We start from the raw sequence: 24,221 nt of genomic DNA, 5'->3' as shown, positions 1-24,221 counted from the left end.
AGGGGGAAAAAGGAAAAAAAAAACCGAAAGAGTTTCTACTTTTTGCTTACAAGGTTTTTCAGTCTTCATGTCAGCGAAAATGTTCATTCTGTACATGAACACTTTAATTATCTCTTCTTCCTCCTCTCTGCACTCACAGAATCCCTTTCTCAGTTCTAAGACTTACAATGACCCTCAGAGAGGGCACATTATACTTCACTCCCTCTGCTAACCATCACAGTATCCTCCCACCCCTTTTATGCCTCCTTCCACACAAGAAGGACCTTTTCCTGAACAGCTTTGCTGTTCATCAGTCCTTAATCACATTGGCAATTACAAAAGGTTTTAATTTCTTCATAAACAGCATTCAACTAGATAAATATCTGTGGGCAGCATAAAGGCAGCCTGACATCATCTAATTCTGCCCTCAGCTCCTAACAGTCAAGCAAGATTTGGTTGATTCCTGCAACTTTGCTCTTACACTGTAAAAATCCTTGCAAATTTTGCCAAGTTACACATGCACAACTGAAGACTGTGTCAACACTGTACATAGCAATAATCTCACTCTTTGTTCATTGAAATTGATTAAGAGAATGGCTCTGGAAATGTATAAAAGCATTGATGTGCGCAGGACTCGAAGGAGGATGTCTGCATACACAGACAGCGCCTGTGCAGACCTTTCCTTCTCAGGCTTTTATATTATACCCATTGTTTTGGTGAGCACCCTCTCAGTCACTATAAGAAATACATGTTTTCTTCAGGATTTCCCTGTGGAGGTGGATCCCTGGATGTTTTTGCCCTCATTTTTCTGAAGGGGTCTCTGAGAGCCTGTGGTTGAGTCTCCTAAGGTCTGTATGGGTTCACTGTGGAGATTTGCTTTGCAAATGGGGCATTGCAAAGGACTGTGAATATTGACCCTGGTGTGAACAAGTTCTGTGAAATGAATAAAAGGAGCAAGGTGAGGCTGCAAAACCAAAAATTATATCAATTTCCCTAAAATCCATTTATGTTTTATAAGGGTGGATGACCATGTGGTTGAAAGCTAACTGGCAGCCAGTAGAAGACTGCATGAGTATCAGACAAAGCAAATTCTTGCTGTAGTTGGTCTAGAGTCAGATAAATTGCACCATGTCATACTGAGGAGCTTTGACCACTCATGTAATGGATATCTTGAAAACTCATAAGACTGTAGATGTAAAGATGGAAAAACTTAAATGATTTCCTAGACTGTTTTTTGGTGACTATTTGAGAGCTTTGGTATGTGTCTTTTGTTGGAAGTATTGATCATTCTGATCTTTTTCATAGTTACTGAGTGACTTCTGACCAGTGCATCCCCTACAAGTCAGAATAAGCTCTATCTATAGTCTGTATGTGTAATGCAGTGAAGATGGATTCCTTTGTTTGGGAAGTCATATGTCTAAAGTAGAAAACAACTTCCCACTTCTTTTTGGGTCACTTTCTACAGAAACGAAGCCAAAACTCTGACTTCATGAAAAAAGAAATGAAAAACAGTGCCAGTTGAGACAAATTTGATTTTCTCAGCTCCTGAATTAATTAATCTTGTACTAGTATCCTGACATGGCAGTGCAACAGACAGTTACTTTTCAAAAAGACAATTATTTATATTCCAGGTTATCATATTAAAAAAGCAGTGACTTAAATTAAGTTTCTAGATCTGTACACATAGGAACAGAAATAATTAGAGATCATTTGAAAATAACTCAGTCTGTACAATAAGCCAGCTTTATAGACCTGTTTTGTAGGACTTTCCTCTAGTTTTCAGGAACATCTGAAACTTTCCGGAATTATCTTATCACCTTAGAATATGTGATTGAGATCCCAGAAAATCTTTACAACTCTTCCCTTCTTACTCCTGGCTTCCTCTCCTTTGTGGCTTCTCTAAAACAGTGATGTCCTCACCTCCATATTTCCCCGTGACAGAAATCACTTGTTACTCATCTGTTCTTTTGGTGGAAGAAAACGTTAGAAAAACACCAGAGCTATTTGCTTAGCCACAAAAGGCAGAACTGTGTGTGTACATAAAGAAATACCATTTCACACTTCCACCTGGGTGCAGAAGTGAAAGGTTTGTGGTGAGTAACTGATGCTGCCCTGGTTGTGTGACAGCTGATTGTACCCAGAAAACCGGAAAATTCCCTCAATATTTCTCACACAGGTGCATAATCTAAGAGAGGAAAGGCTTTTCCACTAGCTATAATTTGAACTGTATCTCATTTTTTCCCACCTTTCTTCCCACAAATTCAACAGCTCAGAAGGTGACGAGAGTTTTTAGAAATGAAAGGGCTGATACAATTGGAAATTTCTGAACTCAGCACTATGTTAGTAAATAAGTTGACAAAGCAGATGGTTTAATGTAGCAGAAACACCACTAATGGAGGACAGGCTTTTAAATAGAAAGCTATCACTGGAAATATTTCTCTCATCCCAAACCTTAGACTGAAAGCGCTCTAGATGGATGTAAGTTCACATATAAGACCTTGAATCTGGCCAGCTAATTTCAGCTTGTAACCCCAGAGGCCTTCTGAAGATCTTGTCAACTAGACCATGGTGGGCATCTTCTTGGGAGGCTTAAACATTACACAGAGGCTTGTTCTTCCCCTTGAAGATAGGGAGTTACAGAATGAAAACAGTTTGGAAACACTGATTTAGACTCTTTGGGAAAAGCCCAACAGAGGCTCAGACACCCTGGCTATGTTGTTATCCTCAAGAAAACCATTCCTGTCGGGAGGACTGAACTGGAGACAATAAAGGACCATTCAGAGCCAAGAGGGAATAAAAAAAAAAAAGGTGGAAGAAAAGTGCTGTTGGTTAGTTGGCAGACTTGAAGCAGCTTTACTGGCACTGAGTACCTTTGTGTGAGCTTTGCTTTAGCCGAGGAACAGCTCTCAATCCTTCTTACACAATTCAGTGAGATGTAATTCCCTTAATACAAAGCCAGGAAAACCCAAAAAACACCAATGAATCAGAGACGTATCTGCCTGAGAACAGTGCTCTGGAATTTATACTGAAATCTGGAATTTATACTAAAAGTCCAATTGTAGCTAATGTTTACAAGATGAAGGTTAGTAAAATATCCACACAAACTCTTCACTTTCATTTTGTATCACTTGCAATCCTAACTGCTGGATAAGAGAGGAAATATTTGCATTAATTAGAGCATAGACTTGAGGGCCAGTAGTCCTGGGTTATTTTCCAGCTCTGGCACTGATTTGCTGTTATCCAATCCTTATATATACATTAAAACCTCATTTACTGAAATGATTCAAGAGTGCTTAAGGCTACAGTGACTTAAGCACAGTTTAGCTGGATGGAGTGAGGCATTACTAAAGTGAGACATTACTACCAATAATGCTCTTTTGCAGTAAATCATAGTAGCAGTAACCTTTAAAACCAAAACTTTTGTAGTTGACTCACCAAAAGGCACACACAAGAGCTTCTGGGTGTGAGTCGTATCCTGTGTGACCCACCTTTCTACCCTTTCTCATCTACTGAGTCTCAAATTCAACACACCAAAAGGTTTCTTTCTTACTTCAATTTGTTTCCAGAGGAAGATGAGTTGACCAATTTAGAGTGCTTTTGAAGGTCAAAGCAGTCATCATGTCAAAAAAAATTCTCTTTCTATTTGATCTGGTAAAATTTGCTTCTGTAAAATCATTCAGCCAACAAATACAGAGATACTACAAACAAAACTTTTGAAAAGATAGTGTCACTTGCCTCTTCTTTATCCAAATCATGAAAAATACATGCCATATTTTTTATTAATGCACCACGGAATTAGCTCAAATTTTTATCTTCTGAGAGTTTTGTCCCATTGGAACAAAATGACAATTTTAAACATAAAATCAAAAGCATTTCAGTTTCCATATTTATCTGTATTGGCAAGACAAAGAACTCTGAGACAGCACTAAGATTTGACCAAGTAAAAAGTAAATTAAAATTGTAATTAGGTGAGATGCTGCAAGTGTAGTACATATAGTTAATATGCTCAGTCACTATCACCTCTGCTTATTCCTGTTGGAAACAGGTAAAGGATGCTGCCAAGGCAGGGAGGACTACTCTGCTCCTCCCCACATTTCTCAGATAAGCTCAAGAGCAGTGAAATATCTGTATGCACTAAATTTCATGTTTTGCAATCACTTCAGGCTTGCTGAACACATGCACATCTCATATTTAATATCTGAACAGTAAGTCTGGCATCTGCAGAGCCACAATATTCAGGGGTAACATTTCTAGGAAGTGCTGTACCAAGTAGATATAAAACTGAGCTGAATGTGTCCTGCTGAAAGACTTAGTATTTTTGGACCCAGTCTGATTGGAGTTAACACAGTGGATTCAAGTGAGACAGAAATCCTGGACTCATGTATAAATCCAGAGGGTTTTTTTAACAGAAATATAGGACATGTTCATGGAAACCATTATTGAGAGGAAGACAGAGTTTCACTTGTAATAGGAGTCTGGAAGTGTTGGCTTGCTTAGTATGTCAAAATTAATGCTGAGAAGGGATGTCATTCCTGACTCTTTATGCATCAGGGTATATTCCATGAAGAGAATCGATTATTAAAGCTTTAGAAACATGTCAGCATAAGGCTGAATGAGTGAAAACCTACCATGCATGACTCAAGGCTGGAAACTGGCTGCAAGGTTCTTATTGCCAGGGGAGGGAGTTTCATGGAACAATGGGAATAGTGGGACTGAAAAAAAGACTTATTGGGCTCATAGTGGCACTTGATCTGTTTGGGAGAGGGACTGGGTGCCAAAGGATGTCTGTGACAGTCAGATGAATGCAACCAAGATCCTGAAGTAACATAGACTGAGAGGTAAGCAGGGATTTGTGTGTGGTGGGGTTCATATCCGAACCATAAAGTGTAGTACCACAGGGATTGGGTTAGACACAGCTTTGAAGGTGTCCAAAACTTCCACAGTGGAATTCCTCTCTTCTTTTACTTGGAACCACAACATCTTATCCATACAGCTTTTCAGCTTGTGAAGTAAATCAATCAAAGAGATAACTCCAATAAGCAACAGGCTGAGCTCAAGTGGTCAGACTGTAAACATTTGACTGATTTGCATTAAGAATCTGACAGTGCAATACCAGCTCACCTTCCTTCTTTTTTTCTTACTTTTTTTTTTCCTTTTTTTTTAATAATCCTTTCTAGCCAGTCTTACAGGTAAATTTAAAAACAGGGTTGTAAGATTTCCACCTTTTTATCTCATGAGCTGGTGGAGCTACAAATTAAAAAAAAAAAAAGTGAAAGCAAAGCTTACATTAAAAAGCAAACACTTGTGAAGTATTGTCTGCTGGAAAGAAATGTAAAACATGATTTCAGACTTGTGATCTCTCCATTAAACTTTTCCTAAATGTCTTCCTATACAGAGTATTTATTTTTATTTGACTGAGGGCTGTATTTCTGTAACTAAGCTTGAGGGCCTTGCAGTTTAGAAATGCTGTCTCAAACTGCAAAAGCAAAACTTTTCTTCTATCACCCCTCTCATGATATTTTCTAGAGGATGTTTTCCCTGTGTTTTAGATAAAAATAACCTAACAATGTATAAATCAGTATGGGAGAGTGTAGTTATACAGAAAATGGATTTTAGAGGTTATTGACAATCCAACAGAAAAATGTATTTTTCTATTGAATGTTGTTTAACCCAAAGAAGAAAATTTTCCCTGGCTTAATCATGACACCACCATCTCCTGTTACTTTGGATTTACTCCTCCCAATTTTATAGGATACGGAGTGCAAATCCCTGTTGATTCCCATAATTACTGAAATGTGTGTCAGAAACATTACAATGCGTAATTATATCATCCCTAGATGGATGACTTTGTTCTTTAACCCTTTTTTGACCCTTTCTCTCCTAGTTAAAAATAAAAAATTGGGGTCAGTGTAATGAAAATTAACAAGCTGGCTCTTTACTTGTTGCTTCATAGCTAGATCTGAGGAAGGATGGAAACGTCTAGGACTTCAGAAGTATTATCTGCATTTCATTTGCCTCCTCATTCCACAAAAATCTGCCTTGTTCTATTCAGCACTTCTTAAAAGCAGTCACTGAAATATTTAAACCTCTAAAAAAGTAGATTAGCCTGAAGGCAAAGTTTATCCCAGGTAAACTTAGACATTGAGGTCTTGGCAGACTGTGAAAGAGGAGGACCTAACTGACCTCGTTGTTGAATTCTGGGAGCTAGCACATGGACCAGCAGCAATCCTACTGGAAACCATGCCAAGGTACAGAAAATAGAGACTCGAGGGTTGAACCAAGCAGTGCTCACACTGCCAATTTGTAATACAGAGGGATTGCACTTTCCTCCTGGGGTTTGCTGCTGTCCATGCTCGGAGGTGTCTCACCTATTTTACTATTGTCGGGGTACTTTTCCAAGAGTGTGAACTTTCCAGTAGCTGGGAAAAAAGGTCCTGTATTGCTGCTCAAAGAATCTGAGGAGCTGGAAAAGCAAAAGTTTTATCCCTGATGGAATGAACACAGGGATAATGAACACACCAGAGAGTAAGAGCTTGTATTTCTCTAAAGAACTGGTGCCTGATTTCCACTCCCCTACTCTCAGTCTGGAAGGCTAAGATCGGTATTATATCTTGACTCTGTAACTGGAATGGTGTGGTGAATTTGACATGATTTCAAAAGTGCACTCATTCACTGTGCTGAGGATTCAGGGAATTTCCAACCATGGACTGTTGTAATGCCATGTGTTAACTGCCTAAGGGAACACACAAAATTCCTGACATCAACCTTGAAAGAAACATGCCTGTTCTAAACACTACTTATGAGCATACCTAAATGCCCTGAGTATGACCAAATGCCAGTGTTTTTATGTGTCTATAGCATTTGCAGGGTCCCCTGGCAAGGAGAGAGAATGATGCATCTGACTCCATCTTATGAGAAGGATAATTAATTACTTTATTATACTATATTATTCTATATTATAATACACTATATTACATTGCATCTAAACTGAATCTGCCAAGCATTCTACTGCACACACTGTGCACAGCATCTCATGACTGTCAGCTGACAGTCCCGACACACACACACACAACCTTGGCCCTGACAGGACAAAGAAACAAAACACCATCACTTCAGGTAAACAATCTCCACATTGCATTCTACTTTTGCACTAACACAGGCACAGCAAATATGATAAGAATTATGTTTTCTTTTCTCTGAGGTTAAGAGAATGTGAAGCCCAGAAATATTCTTAGTAAAAATGATGCCTTGCTTTTCTCTGTGAAGAGAAATGTGGTGACATGAGTCTATGATATAACACTATTTCTGAGCCCAAATAATTGCATTAGCTACTGAATGTTTCTTTAATAATATATTACTATGTTTTGTTTACAAGCACTGTTATTGCTGTGACTGCTGCATAAGAATTTTGTCATCATCCCACAGAACTTGTCTTGTTCTTGATTTATACTGTCCAGAAGCAATATTCCCCAAAATTACAGTCTTGAAAGTTAAAGATGGAAATTTTTTCATACTAGATAGTTTATCAACATATGAGTGTAATGTGTTCCATAAAAATATTGAAAATTTTAGAGCTAAGGATAGGGAAAATTAGTTACTAAATAGCCAGCAAAAAAAATCTGTTTTGTAATTCTTGTGTGTATTCCTTATCTGTCTCGGGAGCTGGGCCACAATGCTTTTGCTGATAATACAATTAAAAAAGATGTGGTGATTTTCTAGACTACTGTAAGACTGACCTGCAGATTGTTAAGTCAGCAGACAGACTCCAGCTGACTGATACAGACTGTGGATGAGGCCCTCTATCCATTCTGTTACCAGCTGTTAGGTATCACTGACAAACACCACTTTTCTTCTTTAAAGTTCTTCTCCTGAGAGCAATTTTGTGAGAAAATATTAAATTAGTAAGAGAATATTTTAAAGTTAGTTTGATCTTAACTGTGTAGCATTGTAGAATAAATATTTAAAATTATGCAAAAGATGTTGCTTCAATTTACCAAAGACAGATTGAGCCAGAATAGCTCCATATCCTTTTAATAAGGAATGATTTTTGATTAAGAAATTTTGGTAGAATAAATTTATTTAGCTTTCAAGATTGTAAATTGTCACATGGGAAGCCATAAATTAAACTGGAAAACATGTAAATTAATAAATGAATCCTAACTCCAGTAAGAAGCTAGTTGAACATTCTAAACCCATTAATTGTGTTAAATTGGGAGTTCCTCTAGAAATAGTTTTGAAATACCTCTTACTAAGTATTTTTATCAGAGACCATGGCAAAAATATAATAGTAAGAGACTAGTCAAATTTGCTAATGACATGAAGTCTGGAAAAAGCATAAATAAGGACACTTAAAAGGTGAAAAATAAGAAAGGAAAAGAAAGAGAGATTACATGAAGACAATGAACTGTTTTAGTAAAATGTGGAAAATCATTTGAAAATGACAGAGGCAAAAATTAATTTGGTCTTGAGCAATGACAGGTCAGTAACAATAAGGTTTCCAATATTCACAGGAGTGAGGTTCTTGAACATTTTTCCAAAATAAGTACAAAGTAATCAAAGGAGATTGAGGGTAGAGTTCACTCAATTTGTGAAGGGGATTATATGAGTTCTTACTGCATGCAGTAACAGGAAACTGGAACAGTGTAGTGGAACCTCATAAAATCTGTTATTTCTAGCATTTCTCTCCTTTTATTTTGCAAAATTTTATGTGCATTTTTTTCCCTTGTACTCTCCAACAACTCAGTATTTTCTTAAAAAATATCAGGAACTCTTGCAAGACAGTGAAGGATGTTGAAAAGTACTGCAGGAAATCACTATTAAAACACACGGCATGATTTTTCTAATTTTCTAGGCTTGTCTGATTTGAAACACTGGAGTGATACTCTGGGGCTGTTTCCATTGCAGCACATGAGGTGATTATATTTGGATTTGTTTCTTGGAGAAGACCCAGAAAAGGAACTGTAATGGAAAGTCCTGCAATCATGATACTCCTGAGACTCCATTAACAAGCACCATTACATCACTGCTCACTTAAAGAAGGTCAGTGCACCCTTCCTTTTTCTGTAGAGTGCTGTGGGGTTGAGGAGGCTGCAGACACACATACAAACCTGTCTTGTTTGCTGTCTGGTTTTCAGAACCCATAGACATGTGGGTGGAGAGAGTGGGCAATATCACTCTGTATCTCAAAGCAGCAAATATTTTACCACCTGCAGATAAGTAGTTCAAACTGTGGGAGCCATTCAAGGGAAGGGTCTGCACTGAAAAATTAGTAAAAAACATGACCAAACCAGATGAAATGAATGTGCAAATGGTTCTGTTTTTTATCTTATAGCAGAAAATAGCAGAAAAATAACTCAAATCATGCTTTTAGATCTATAATTAAAAAAAAAAAAAATAAAGCAAACAAATCCTCAAAACTTCCTGCTCTAATTTTAGGATTCATCGATTTCCTTTCTTTCTCTCACTCTTGTTTTAAGATCCTGCTGCATTTAAAAGTTTTGGGAGTTGTTTTGTTTTTAATCACAATTTTCTTTCCTATGTCTTGACCCGCACAAAAAAACTTACTTAGGTTTTCTGTGTCAGTAGTACTGTTCTGCCCCAGGGTCTTTTAGAGTAAACTTCTAGATGAAGAGACTGTAATTGGTACCAAAAAGTCTGCCTGAGTATTCAGAGACTAAAATAAATTTGAACTGTCTCCATGCTTTTCAGTAAACATTAAATGAACTCTGGTGATCTCAAATAGCAGCAAGGTTAACTGTTTCACTCATGATCAAGATGTGTGGAGAAAGAGCATTGACACCTGTAATGATGAGCACTGCTTGCCACAACTGGTAACTGTGCTCTGCCAAGCTTGGCATTGAGGCCATCCCGGGAAAGTTTTGGGTTTTTTGGGTTTTTCCAAGCTGACTTGAGGGAGCACCACACTGGAAGGATTCAGGAAGAACCCTTTGATCATTCCTCGAGCATCCACTCAAACTGTGGTGTTTAACACCATGTTTCACTGCTCAGGGTGAGGCAGACTGCTTTGCTGAAGGTTTGTCTGCAAAATACAAATATTAAGCCTGGAAAAATACCACACCATTTTTTAATTCCCCAAGAGTTATTGAATCATACAATAATTTGGGTTGGAAGGGACCTTTAAAGGTCACCTGATGCAACTCCTCTGCAGTGAGCAGGACAAGAAAAAGAAACAGCTCAAAATCAGATCTCACCTGAAGAAAGCATGTGTAATATCATGTTTGGATTGATTGATTTCTTGCTGATGTTTTGGTAGATCTGAATTTTCAAGAGCAGATGTATAAAGATGTTTGAGAGTTAGTATGAGCACAGCAGTGATAATACAACAGTCACAAGTATTAAGATGCAGGACACCACCTCTGCTGAAGAAAGAAGATAAAAATTTGAAGTAGGTCAGAAACAGATCCTGAGAGGTGGAGAAATATTGAAAATATATACCATAAAAAGGAGATTTCTCCCTTCTGTATGATACCATCCAGCCTCTTGAACGTGACAGGAGTTCTTTCTTGGGGCCTTCAACATTTAATAATAAAAACCATCATCAGCAATAAATGATTTCACAAGCAGAAAAGATTTCAAGAAGTGAGACAAGGTGTTGGACCTTTTGGAAAGAGATCATAATTTTAGCAGCCTGGACATAATTTTTTAGGCCTGGACAGAGACTTTCAAACATTGAGATATGATGTTGTTTTAAATAGTCGCAGGCCATTTATCAGTCTTCATGTTTGAATTATGTTCTTTATTTGGCCATATTTCTAAATATGTTATGAGAACAACATTTCTAGGAATTATGGTTTGCTTCATATTGAGAAACAAAGTGGAATCAATCTGTTTTCTAGTTATACAATATGGACTGGGTTGAGAGAGGTTTTCGGCTTTGTCTGGAGTTTTGTCTGAAACTGAATAACAAAGTGGAATTTTCTTGGAAGTTCAGTGTTTGCAGGTGTTGTATGCCTGGAATTATTTCAAGAAAAACATCTGGAATTTCGTCTTCAAGAGAAACAAAGCCCTGGAAGCTGCAATGAGTTGTCCAAAATCACATAGACTCTCAGAGTAAAATCAGGAGGAAAACCCAGCCCTTCTAATCCTGTCATTACATGCATCTTGCATTTTCATTCTTACCAATCAGTCACCCAGTCAGCCAAAAGTCTTCCTGGAAAGAAACAATGACAGAAGCCAGAAGAGATGCAGTTTGGCTCAAAACCATTTTAGCCAATAAACAGATGTAAGTAACTTATGGTTTAAAATGTATCAGTAGCTAAAGAGCTGATTTATTGCCTAAAGATCAAGATATTGGTGTCTTTTCAAACATAAACAATACTCATTTTTCCCCAATTACTTTTATTTGACTTCTTGTTTGGACTTCCACATCTGTAAGATATCATGCCTGGTAAATCCCTGTTGCTGTTGCCCTTCTCTGATCTCTGCACAGCTGTGTACTGTGAGAGCCCTTTGGGCAGGGATCTGTCCAGCCTCCTGAGGGGATGCTCTCGCACAAAATAAATGGAGCAGGTTTGAACAACAGTCCTTTAAGTTTCCTGAATACACAAAGACTGTATTTTTAAAGTTGTATATCCAGTTCAGATTGAAATGACTGAAATTTCTGCTTTGAAATTTGTTGCTTTTGAACATTTCAGCTGGATTATTTAATCTTGCAATATAAATTGCTTTTCAGTGTGACAGTGTTCATCTTATCTCACTCCTCTTTTGTCACAAACATGTTTCCTAGTTCTCATAATGTTGTTTAAAGATCTTTGCAAGCAACTTCTACAAGACATCTCCACACTGTTTTTATTAGCCTAGGAAAAAATGGCTACGGAAGATGCTATATGGTAGGTGATAGAAATGTAAGGGTTACTCTTCCAGTTATCCCTTATTTAATGGAATTTGTTTCAAACTCACCTGACAGGACTAGGATGCAGATCAGACACTCAGAAGCAGTTTTACCCACTTGAGCTTTTATTCCAAATCCTAAATATTTCATATTTGCCAACAATTGGCATTAAAAAAGCTCTTTTGCCTGTTTTGGGGTTTTTTTTGTGTGTTTGTTGTGGGGTGGAGGGGAGAGCGTGTGTTGTTTTTTTCTTTTAATCAATAAAAAACCAATTCACAAGGATGTGTGATGCCTAATGGCATCTATTGGCAATGAAATTATTAGACTTGTTCTGTCCTTCAGGGAGACCCAAACCAACACATTTACTCAGTCTCTTTTTTTTTTTTTTCCCCCAATATTTTTTTTCTTGATAGCAATTGTTCTAATTCCAATTAAGGGGTCTTGATGCACAAAAGTAGTCACAGAATTTAAATATTTACTGCAGAATTTAGAGGTGTTGGAGAAATCTGAATACTTGATTCTCATTGACACTGAGTGGTATCTGAGAGTTAATAAAGAACAGAAATTACTGGGATTATTTTGCAGTAATATGTCTACACTAAGTTGCATTGAACATTTAAAAAACCACCACAGTTTTATTAATGCCTTCTGAATATAAAAAAGCTAAAAAATATTATAGGTCCCAAAAATATAGGTTGGTTTACATTTGTTTATTAAATTTTTAATTGAAGTCTGTTAGACAGAACAATTTATCTATAATTATAATATCCTTACAAATCAGAAATTCTCACTTCAGGAACTTAAGTACCTTTGGAAATTCCACCTTTAACACTGTCTTAGCAGATGGTGAGGGAATAAAAGTCTGCAATGCATTTGCAACATTTATAATCCTTAATAAGAAAATGCATTGTTGGAATGCAAGTCTATTGCACTATATATTATACACCATAGTACAATTATATTGTACTATATATGGGACCTACATTATAGGTTTGCTTTATAAACTGACTATCATAAGTTTTGGAAAACATTCCTTTTTCATGTTCTTTAGTAGTTAGGATTTGTACCAACTACTCTCTGTGCCACTGTGATTTAATTTTGGGTGCCACAGAGAAAAAATAATCTGGGTTAAAAAGAGGCTTTAAAAAAAACTAAGAGAGACAATTATTGCCTATTACCTCTGGTGAAGAACTCCACCCTGGTCAGATCCCACATCTGAGGAGATCCCATGTGCACTACCTGGTTCATTTTAGTGAAGGACATGCTTTTTAAAATATATTAGCTGCTCTACTCAGACTGAATAACTTAGTGCTTGCTTCCATTAAACAACTGCTCTGTACTCTGCTGAGAGGACAGGAACCTCTGGCTTGAGGCAGTGACAGGCACCTGAGATAGGTAGGAGAGCCAGAACCTCTCCAGCCAGTGCTGGACTTGCACTGAGAAAGCTTTTAGTGATTTACTAGCAAGTTGGCTGGAGGGGAGAAGCAAGCATTCTGCTTATGCAACAAAATAGATGCCTGCTGGTGCTTTTGTGCACACAGGCATTTTTCAGTTGTGAACTCAGTCTGAAATATGGAGCTCAGTCATAGTTCCAAACAAGACATTTTAAAACAGGTTTATTTATTCATTTTATTATCTTCCCCAAACCATATAAACATTTGTGTTTGAAAATCAGAGCTCTTCTTTTTCCTTGTGCTTTCTCCTTCCAGCATCACATCAGTGACCTGATTTCCAGAGGAACAGCTCTCAAAGTCCACAGGAGGTACTCAGCATGTCTGAAAATCAAGCCATAAATAGATGTGAATCTCTCTCTTTTTTTTTCCTCAAAGAACTGAACTGCCAAGTCTCAGCAAACAGCCAAAGAAACCCAGCTTGTTCACAAATGCTAATTTAAAGCTGCATGTGTGTTTGCACAGACTGGATTGGACTGAATAAGTCTGAGTCACAATAAAAGGGAAATTTATTATTCTAAAAGGAATCTTTAAATTCTTGGAGGTTTAGGAAGGGGCTAAAAAGGCTGCCATTTGAGAGATCTGCATCTGTGGTATCTGTGAGTAAGCCTGGAGCGGAAGTAAAGAGGAAATCCCCCATACTGCTTAATGAAATACTGTTGTGGGATAATCACTGCCAAAGAAACTCATCAGTTCAGACTTTGAGCATCTTTGTATGTTAAAGTGCCTGAACAGAGCAAGTGAAACATGCATTTCCTGTTTGGGGGACCCTTTTTGCCAATATGAAGATCTGGACTGTTATTGTGTAGAAAATAGTATCATTTATGTTGGGGACAGTAGAGGAGAGATCTGGACTTTATTATGTTATTATGTCACCTTTCTCAGTGGACTGACTTTCAGTTTGTTTTGAAGATCTTGAGAACAAGAAACTTTTTCCTAGCGCAAAAGAAGTTAATAGTTGCACTGTCATGTTCCTCTCATGTCTCTTCTTAGTTCTGTGTTTTCTTAGATCAGAACACCATTATGTGCAAAATAGCTCTAGAAAAAGTGTAATGGAGGAAGAAAACTCCTGTCTTAATTCCTCATCAAATGTACAGGAAGAAGAAAGAGAAGTCATTTGTATTCAGGGCAAAGGAACTTTAGGATTCTTCCAAATGGAAGGCACTACTGAGCTAAAATTAAGACACTGGTGTTTCTCCAAGATGTCACAGGTCCAGCAAACTAGATGCCAAAACTATTTACCTGAAATAGGAGGGTACAGATATGTTCCAAGTCAATCTAGCTGTACTCTACTTTCATTTAGTAAATGATTCGTAAATTGTCCCAGATATTACATGAACCATTACATGGTTAATGTTAACAATTCCTCTCCTGCATATAAATCAGAATTACTCCACTGATCACAACAGGCCAAGGTATAATAAAGGAATACATTATTCAGGGCAAGAAGAGGGTGTAGAAAACCCAAAGGGATAATTGAATGCATCACTAGCAAGCTGGCTGATGTTACTAAACTGGGAGGTGGTCTGCCTCGGTAGGGTGATCGGAGGTTTGAGCATTGAGCAATGATTAATGGGATCAAATTTAACAAGACCAAACACCATATTCTGAATCTGGGATGCAGCAACAGTGGGCACAAGTATGAATTGGGACAGCAGTGGCTGAGATCAGCCCTGCAGATAGGGATCTGAGGGTGCTGGCTGGGCAGCAGCTCTCCAAGCGCCAGCAGTGACCCCTAATCCCATCCTGGGGTACACTAAACACAGCACAACCAGCCAGGAAAAAGCCCACTTTTCTCAGCCTTGGGTGCAAGGCTGGGACTCGCCACTGAAGAAGGATGTGAAGGTCCCTGAATGCATCCCAAGGTGGGCAACAAAGCCAGTGAGAGGACTGGAAGGCATGCCCTATGAGGAGCAGCTGTGGGCTCTGGGGCTGTCTGGTTTGGAGGAGAGAAGGCTGAGTGGCGACCTCATGCTCTCTAACAGCTTCCCGAGAATGGGAAAGGGGGAGGAGAGTGCTGAGTTCTTCTCCCTGTGATCAAGATAGCTTTACCAAGAGGGTGATCAAACACTGAAAGCATATGTTCCTGGAGACATGATTGATGTTCCAAGCCTGCCAGTGTTTAAGAAGCATTTGGGTAATGCAGATAATAATATGTTTTAACTCCTAGTCATTCCTGAAGCAGCGAGGTAGTTGGACTGGATGGTCATTGTATTTTCCTTCCAGCTTGAACTATCCTAGCCTAGTCTATTCTTTAGTTTCCATTCTGAAGCCTCATTTTGGCTTGGGATCCTTCCATCTTATATCTCTCCATCTTATATCTCTCTCTTATCATTGCAAGGAGTTAACCTTGCTCCATAGGACCAAGATTTTCAGTCAACATTCTCAGACACAAGAATATCCTCTCCCTCCCACAGTATCTATCTTTGATCAAATATTTTGGATTTATAATTTTTCAGGTATCAGAATGCCATGTTTATGCCATTCTCAGCCGTTCTCTAACTACTATTCCCTCCCCTGTCCCTGCCAAATTCCATTTGCTTCAAATCTTGTCCATGAGTAATCAATCTCAACAAGAGACATGGAAGTTAATTCTGCTTCCTCTGATTCTCCCAAATAATCCACAGCCTGGTGGTGAAGGCCAGCACAGGGTGCTGGAGTTACACATCAACATGCCTGCACACAAAAGGTCCCCTACTTTGAGTAGTTCTTGAGCTACCATGAGAGAAGTGGGCACTGGTGTCACATCCCCTTTAGCACAGAGGGAATGTTGCTGTGAAGGTTATTTAGCCTTAGAAGAGGCTGCAGGGGCTGCAGGGGCTCAGTGAGTCGTGAGTCACAGGGAAATGCAGTGGGGGCACACTCCTGGCCATTTGCTGTTGGTGATTCTGAGCAGCTCCCTGTCTACACTTCTAGACATTCAGCCCTGTCTTCCAGAGACAATCCTTTCTCTCCATTAACTGCCTAATGAACATAAGCAACTGGCTGAGGTACTCTGGATGACTGTGCTGGGATTAATCATCTATATTTTAGGTGCTGTTGTTCTTGACTTCAAAACAAGAAGAAATGTTGTTATAAATGTTGCAACATACAATCCTATGCACAGAAGACATGTAGTAAAAGAGAAAGCTCATATTCAGTATTAAAATACTCCACACTAGTCCATTTCATAGATCAAATCCCTTTCTTTTCAAATCTGTAGCATAAGGAACTTATAAGGAATTATTTTTCAAAAAAAATGCATCAGTGAATAATTTTAAACATACTGAAAATTATTCTTAAATAATCTGTAAACAAAATCAGTTAATGTGATAAATAATATGACAATGGGCTTTTTAAAAAGCCACATTAAGCAGTTGCACTTGGTGAGTTAATTGTTTCCTCACTCACAAATATCCACATACTGCTGTGCACTGCACATGCAATCTATTTGTCTTGCAGCAACCTGGCATAAACCTCTGCACTGTTTGGTTCACAGTAATTTTTTTTCAATGTTACAACTGAGGGAATACTTTGGGGTTTATTTAATTTTTGTTTTGAAAATGTATGACATTTTGGTTTGAATCACCGTGGAAAAAAGATTATAAAGAATAGCTTTGTAAAATTCAGTTCCTGTCAAATGAACTCAATGCAGAACATACATTTTGTTTCACCACAGTTTGAAACTGCTTGACATTACCAAGTTTATTATTATCAACATTTTGTTTAAATGAATTAAGCAAAGCACCACAATTCTGTAAATCAAATCACTTATTTTCAATACATGGGTTTTATTGTGGAATTTGAACCAAAACAGTTCCCTAAAATCTATGCTCATTTTTCCTATGTGTGAAAAATCTAGTCCTCCATTTTTAATGACGAAATTTTACTCACTTGATGTTAACCAAGCTTTATTTAAGCTGCAATGCAGAACTCCCTCACAATGAATTGAGGCAGATTGAAGCAAAGATGAGTTAAAGGAAAAAATACAGACAGATACATGTATCTGATTGACTGTCTCAGGTTGTCAATCAGATTACTCAGCATCACGCCATTATTCCACATCATACATCAGAGATGTTAAAGATCCCACTGAGTCTACTCTGGCATTCATAAAACTGATATGCTGTAAAGAGCCAGCATGGTATGGAGTTATAAATGAATACCTTTCAGGCACTACTGCTAGCAAAAATGTTCAATATTCATCAAAACTGTAAAATATTCACCTGAAATTCATTGAAGGTCAAACATAAAACTCAACTTCTATTCCCTAAACAAGCAAAACTGTTCAAGCTACACTGAAATTATAGTCAGTTTGGCATCTTACAGGCAAACAGGCAAACTTTTTTTACCAAAAAAAAATCAACATCATATTCTTTGATCTGTTTGCGAATTCAGGATTGTTTCATGAGGCTTTATTTGGCCAATGCATGAGAGGAGAAAGGTGGAACATTTCAAAAAGGATTGAAATGGCTGTCCTAGCTAGGAAAATACCATACAAAATAAATCTAAACTTAAAAGATGTTCTTTAATTTTGGCTCTCAAAGAGACTATTATCCCATTGGTTTGAAAGTGAGTTGTAAGTTTAGGCTTCCAAAATTCTCTTTTCCTCATTTAGTAGGAATTAAACTACTAGTAGGTCTTTAGCTATACATCTAATTGTTGGCCATTGTGATGACTCCAGGAACCTGTTTATGCTGGTATTCTGTATTTAAGGGCTGCTGCACACCCCTTTTGAATAAGAATGAACTGAAGATTTAAAAGTGAGCACTGTTCCCTCCAAAACAAAGAGAAGAAAATTGCAGTCCATACCACTTATTCCAATTGTTCCAGGAAAGAAGATTGGATCTGAAAACCCAAGCCACTAAGTACAATTTTTCACTTACGAGTTATTGTAAATGTGACCTGCTTAGCAATTATGGGGAGCTCGAGCAACTCAGAAGACCACTTGTGTTACAAAGACAGGGAAGAAACAAGGAGAATTCCTCTTGTCTTTAAGGGATGTTGATAAGCCTTTGTCATTATCTTTTGGCTTCCTACAGAAAGAACAGAGGTAGGTAGGATGCTACAGGAGCAATTTGTGTTGTGATGATAGAGAGTGGTGACAGACTGGTTTGAGTAAGAACATAGAGAGACTATTTAGACAAAGAATGAAATTCCAACCAGGAATTTCTTGTAGAGAGAAAACTTGAGTCCAAAGAAGTCTTTGTAGGGTCACTTCAAGAGAAACTGGCATTGAACAAATTCAGAAGAAAAATAGTGGACACTTTTGAACAGTACTGATGCTGAACAAACGTGTACTTTAACCATGAAACAATGGTTTCTTCTTGACTCAATGTTTTCAAATAAAGGACTTCCCTTCTGAAATACTTGCTTTTATATAGAGAGATGTAAAGGAAATCAAATAATACAAAGAAATCAGATTACTAGATTAATAGTCTTATCTCCTGAGAGACTTGTATAAAGTCAGTGGCCAGATTTTTGATAACATTAGATGGGGAATGTTTTTTTTGTGTTATTTGGTTTAAAACTAGATACCTAGAGTTTCACCAGCCATGAAGCTCTTTAATATATAGCTTTTATGATTTTTTTTCCACAGAAATTATATTCCTTGATCTCACTTGAGGCCTTGGAGCAATCTTGTCCTATGGACAATTTCTTTGCTAGAGTGAATGCAAGAAAGGCCCACTGTGGATATATGGACTACTACATGGGAAACCAAGAACATGGTTTGAAAAACTCTAAATGGGATTTTCATGATCTTATCATTATCACACTTGCATAGTAGATGCACAGTTTGATCTGATAAGTGGGCTTGAATTTGCAGTAACACCATGCAAACTTTTCCTGTGCATGAGGAACTAAATATTGAAGAAAAAAGGCATAAAAATAGATCAAACTTTGATGCTTGGAGGTACCAAGTAAGACTTGGTTTCACTTGCATTTTTAAAAAGTTTTCAGTTCTTTTGATACCAAACCTCAAAGCAAGAAACCAGGGTACTAATCTGCTGGCATCCATGTGCTATCTCATTTGTAAATGTCAGCAGTCATTTCCTTAAAAGTCCTGCAAACAGCTGCAGATCAGACATCAGGATCAACACTGGCCTGTGTGGGACCTTTCAGTGCTCAGGTAGCATGTGGATAAACAATGCTTATAGTTATTAGACTCAGAATAATGAGTGTTAGAAATCCTTGAACTAAAAGGAGTTTGCAGTGTCTTAATTATCATTTAAGTGCATTGTTGACATTAATGACTTGAAGTTAATAAAAATTACAAATCTTCATTCAGTCTTTTGGGGACAACAAATACATTGAGGTTTAAGCATGTATCAATAGTGGGTAAAAAAGCTGTAGTTCTTAATGCACAGATGTTCTTTCTTCTTGTAATTCTGGTCTTCCAATTCCTGTAGCCATGAATTCCTGTAGCCACAAAACCTCATGGAAAGGAAGGTCCTGAGCTTTTGTGAATTTCATTTTTGCTCTTATGCAATCAATAATTTCCATGTCCAGTAGGAACCGAAACCTGATTTTTATACTCATCAAAATTACCCCAAATTCTTTCTTAATAACCTTCTTTTGCCACACCTATGGTTCTGGGTGCAGTGCAGCTCACATTAGAATATTATACCATTACTCACTTGTCCTAGAAGTTGGGAGGTTGCAGAGACTTGGTGTATTTGCCCTTTTCTTGCTTTCCTCAATAGTTCCTTGCATGGACATTGCTAGCAGGGGTCAATGGGCTAGATGGACACTTGGTATGACCTGTAGCAGATGCAGAATCATAGAATAATTTAGCTTGTAAAAAGACCTCTAAGAGCATTAGCAATGCCCTAAACTGAATTACATGCAATCCTGCAAAGAGCTGTGAACCAATTAATTTCACATTTGGGGGTAGAGGGGTGTGAAAAGCAAAATTCTGAATATGCCAGGGTCATTCTTTGCAAAGTTATGAGACCAGAATAAGTCACACAGATGGAGAGGATGACAAACACAGAAATTTAGAAACTCTTGTGGTCATGAAAGACCACCATTGTATTTGTGCATGACCTATAAGCTCCGGGGCCATGTGTGAAGTGAAACACACAAGATGTTACTTTAAAGAGAATATTTACTGCAGGTTTGGCAGCTCCTGCTGAATGGTAGAATATGTGACCGCTTGATAATTCGTAGTACAATTTTTCAAAGAAAGCAGGAAATGGAGGCTTACTGCAGAAAAAAAAAAAAAAGGAAAGAGAAAGAAAAAGTCCACTCTTGCTTGAAAGCAGTCTCTATATATAATGTTCCAGAAAACCCTAACTGAACCACTTACTTTAACCATATTTGTTGTTAATTTAATTATAATGTAGAGTCTCTTGAAAGAAAGAGAAACATGGAAATAAATACAGGGCTGGAAGAGAAAACCTCTGTTCTCTCATTCTAACTCATTCTTCATGTAAGCCTAGTTTTACAATGATGCAGAGGAAGTAACTGAAGAACTTCTACTTCCCTGTCTGTAAACTGGGCATAAAAATATTTTCCTTTTCTACTCACAGTGGTGCCTTGAGGCTTCTATCCTTAGAAAAACTTCACTGTTACTAGTGGGATTCCATGGGAAGAAATTGTTTGAGTGTGGAGCAGAAGCATTAAGATACTTAAATGTGTGGTTGGTCACACCTGTGCTGCAAGCCATGTGTCAGAAGCCATGGAAAACAGGCACTCACCTCACCTGCACTGCAGTGCTGGTGAGAGCAGAACAAGCTGCTAAGCAGAAAAACAGGAGGAAATTTTACCAGCCCCCACCCTCCCCATACCCTGCCCTCCATGGAATGAATGTGTCTTGCACTGTCCAGCCCAGAAATATAAGGAACTTAAAGGCAGCTGTGGAGTCATCACATTCAGACTCTAATTAACAGTGACATGAAAGCTTATTGTTTCTTCCAAGAGATGAGTTACAGGTAAGGAAAGAACTACTTGAAATCTATGTAGATGTCTACATCTGAATTAGGCCAGTCTCTGTTGATTTAGGCAGGATTATACTTCTTTATACTAGAATATTTGGCTTTCATTATATATCTTTTTTTTTTTTTTTTTTTCACTTCAGCACTGCCAGTTAAAATCAAAACCAAACAGATCTCTGCTAAAATGGGTCACAAGTCTTTGTGCAAACCCAGGAAGTTGGCCCTTGGCAGCATGTTCCCATTGTGTCCAATTCCACCACAACATTCTGCTCCCTGCTGCATCCACTCTACTGCTTCACTGGCACTGGGATGTCTCCCCTGCAGGACAGAGCAATTCACTGGTTTAAGAAGGGCTCATCCCAGCATTTGCTATGTTATTGTGATTTACTGATGAGTACCTGAAGATGAGAGATATGTCAAAGCATACTTTGAAGTTGTTAAATTCTGTTGATTTTGACTTAGCACCTAAGGAAAGGATGAGCCAATCCACAATATTAGAGCTTTCCCATCTATTCTTGGGAGCTGTTGGAATGGAGCTTTGCTGCAGGCACACTCATCCAGGTTGCTATTGCAGTGGTCCTATGACTACTTGCAGAGATTTTGGAACAGCTCACTGAGACTCCTGCAAACATCTTGCTCAGCCTTTATTCTCTGTTTGTTCAGGTATTAGAGTTGTGCTAAGAACAGCAGTCTGTGGTGTAGAATGAGTACAAGGGGTGGAGTCCAAGTTTCACCTGTGGATAAATCATAGCAGAGGATAGGTTGGGGCTGCCTTTTTCACTCTTTTCCACTGCACCATACTGACCACTAGAGTTTGCTGTATTAACGTTCGAGTGAACTGATCCAAAAGATCTGAAACAGCCCTACAATTACCAAAGAAAGCATGAATTCCCTTACCACAAACTGCAGAAACTACAATGCCCTTCTCCAGCTGTTGAGATGAACTCAACTAGAAATGTAGGAGAAACTGCAGGAAGTGTATGATTAAGTAAATGGCACTATATTCTCTCTGTTGGTACTGTGCCAATGTTCTAGCAGAGTGCTAAGGGACACTGTGCTATTTTCAGATTAAGTGAGAAATCAAGGTCCTGACTGCTGGTCATTTTAGCTAATTAAAGATCCCTTGGCATTTATTTGCAGAAGGAGGGATATTAGCTTTGATGAGCTGGCAAAACTCCAGCTAAGAGAAGAAAATGCTGCAGAACAGGTTTTCCCTGAAGTTCTGAAGAGTGAAACATCCATTTTCTCCTTTCACTCTTAAGAGACTAGCATAGAAAATTAAATATTATGGCAAAAAATTAATTTGGGGATTTTGATCCAAAGTCGACACTGATTTGGGCAAGTAGATTGATTTCTGGATGAGTCTTCAATGCAATTACACTATTTTGACATTTGAGACTTCCTAGTGAGATTCATATATTCCCCCTGACAGAGGTACTGGACAGCTTGTTCTCACCTCTACTGATACCCTTGGTTCAGCTGGACACAGTCCCAGTGGTGGCATCAGCAGAGGAAACTCTGACAGAGCAGACAATCTTTTCTAATTTTCAGTGACTACTGCCATCATGGTCCCAGAGAACAAGATACAAGGAAGAATAGTTCTAAAGAAGTTTGCCCCACCTTTCAGCTCTGGTAACAGGTGTCCTTGTTCACTGTTGGGATGGAGCCTGTTCTGTCAAGACAGGGAACTGTTTCCCCTGATCTGAAACAAGGTTTCAGCTTGTGGAAAGTGATTCTTTTCAAACACTCAGGATTTGGCCATGTTTTTACACAGACAGCAAAAGACTCTGCACAGCAAGCCCACCCTTTGCCAAATTTCTATTCCTTGCTTTAAAGCCTACAAGGGCCAAAACCTCTCTTCCAGCAAAAATCTTCTAGGGTGAAGAAAAAAGCATTGTCACCATCCTCATTCCTCACAAACCTTCTCCACATCACATTTTCAAAGAATTCAAAAGGAAAGAAAAAACAAACAAAATTATCCACAAAGAACCAGAAAGAGACTAAACAATTTTACTCCAATCAACTACCATTTAGCAAAGTGATAAGCAAGTGAAAAATGTAGCCAAACACACCAAGCCAACTTATCTTCTACTAGTTACTTGAAACAGTAATAATATTTACCAGGCTGATGATACAGGAACAAAAGCAGACCCTGAGATAATAGTCATATGCAATTATAATATTGCCTCTTTTAACATCCCGTCCATCTGTTTCAATTACTCACTTCTGCTGTCCCCACTGAGGTCATAACCCAGTTCACTCATGGTGAGGTAAACAGAGTTTAATGGGACTACTTGTAATGGAGTGGGTTACAAGATGCCCTTTACTGAATTACAGTCAGGAGTAAAATTCCAAATATTCATAGGTTCATTTTCCAAGCCTGAGATCTCCAGTCAAAGGTCTCCTGCATATTCTTGATTTTCATAAAAAATCATCTTTCTAAGTGCCTAATTATTTTTGGAATAGAGCCTAAGTCATCTAGCAATAGTGTTTTGAAATTGTGACTTTCTGTCTAGTTATCTCTGCAGAGCCATGCACTTTGGGAATTCACAAACAATAAAATCCAGCCATTGTTTTTCCTGAACTGAGCCCCAACCCAACAGATGCAGCTATTAAGAAATTAGTTAAACTAGAAACAAACACTTTAGGAATTGCCCGAACAAGCTAAAAATAAGAGCACATGACATGATGCAGAAGTAAAATGTTCTGCCTAAAAACTTGAACAACAGGGATCAGAGGCAGCTTGAGAATTTTAAGGCAAGCCAAAGAAACAACAGATTTTCAGGAGTGACAATTCAACTTAGTCAAATGCTCTCAATTGTGACAATTTGGAAATACACAAGGCTGGCTGAAGAGGCCATAGGGAGAATTAACTAGGTGGTATAGTGGGAAAATGGGGAAATGGGCAAATGCATTTCTCAAAGCAGTTTAGGTGACTGGGAGGATGCAGGAGGATGCTCTATTAGTTCTCCTGGTGCTCCTGAAGCAGCAGAGGAATTCAACTGCTCAGCTATTTTCATCAGC

At 38.2% G+C, this 24,221-nt stretch overlaps 2 long non-coding RNA genes across 5 annotated transcripts in view; one reads left to right on the top strand and one right to left on the bottom strand.

Moving 5' to 3' along the window:
• Positions 1-15,837, top strand: part of LOC119698050 — an 84,129-nt gene extending 68,292 nt beyond the window's left edge. The window contains exons 1-3 of one of the 2 annotated variants that reach the window (XR_005256046.1): positions 7,053-7,095; positions 8,831-11,221; positions 13,540-15,837. This is a non-coding gene — a long non-coding RNA (uncharacterized LOC119698050). Of the gene's footprint in view, positions 1-7,052; positions 7,096-8,830; positions 11,222-13,539 lie in introns of those variants that run through there. The other variant, XR_005256047.1, reaches the window with a different exon arrangement.
• LOC119698049 overlaps positions 11,230-24,221 on the bottom strand; it is a 38,667-nt gene continuing 25,675 nt past the window's right edge. For all 3 annotated transcript variants that reach the window (XR_005256043.1, XR_005256045.1, XR_005256044.1), the window contains 2 exons: positions 19,899-20,022; positions 11,230-13,605 (listed from right to left, as the gene is read on the bottom strand). This is a non-coding gene — a long non-coding RNA (uncharacterized LOC119698049). The remainder of the gene's footprint in view (positions 13,606-19,898; positions 20,023-24,221) is intronic.

This window comes from Motacilla alba, chromosome 2 (genome assembly GCF_015832195.1).
Source record: "Motacilla alba alba isolate MOTALB_02 chromosome 2, Motacilla_alba_V1.0_pri, whole genome shotgun sequence".
NCBI classification, from domain to species: domain Eukaryota; kingdom Metazoa; phylum Chordata; class Aves; order Passeriformes; family Motacillidae; genus Motacilla; species Motacilla alba.
The sequence above is the reverse complement of the archived record's forward strand: the minus strand, read 5'-3'. Positions and strand labels throughout refer to the sequence as shown.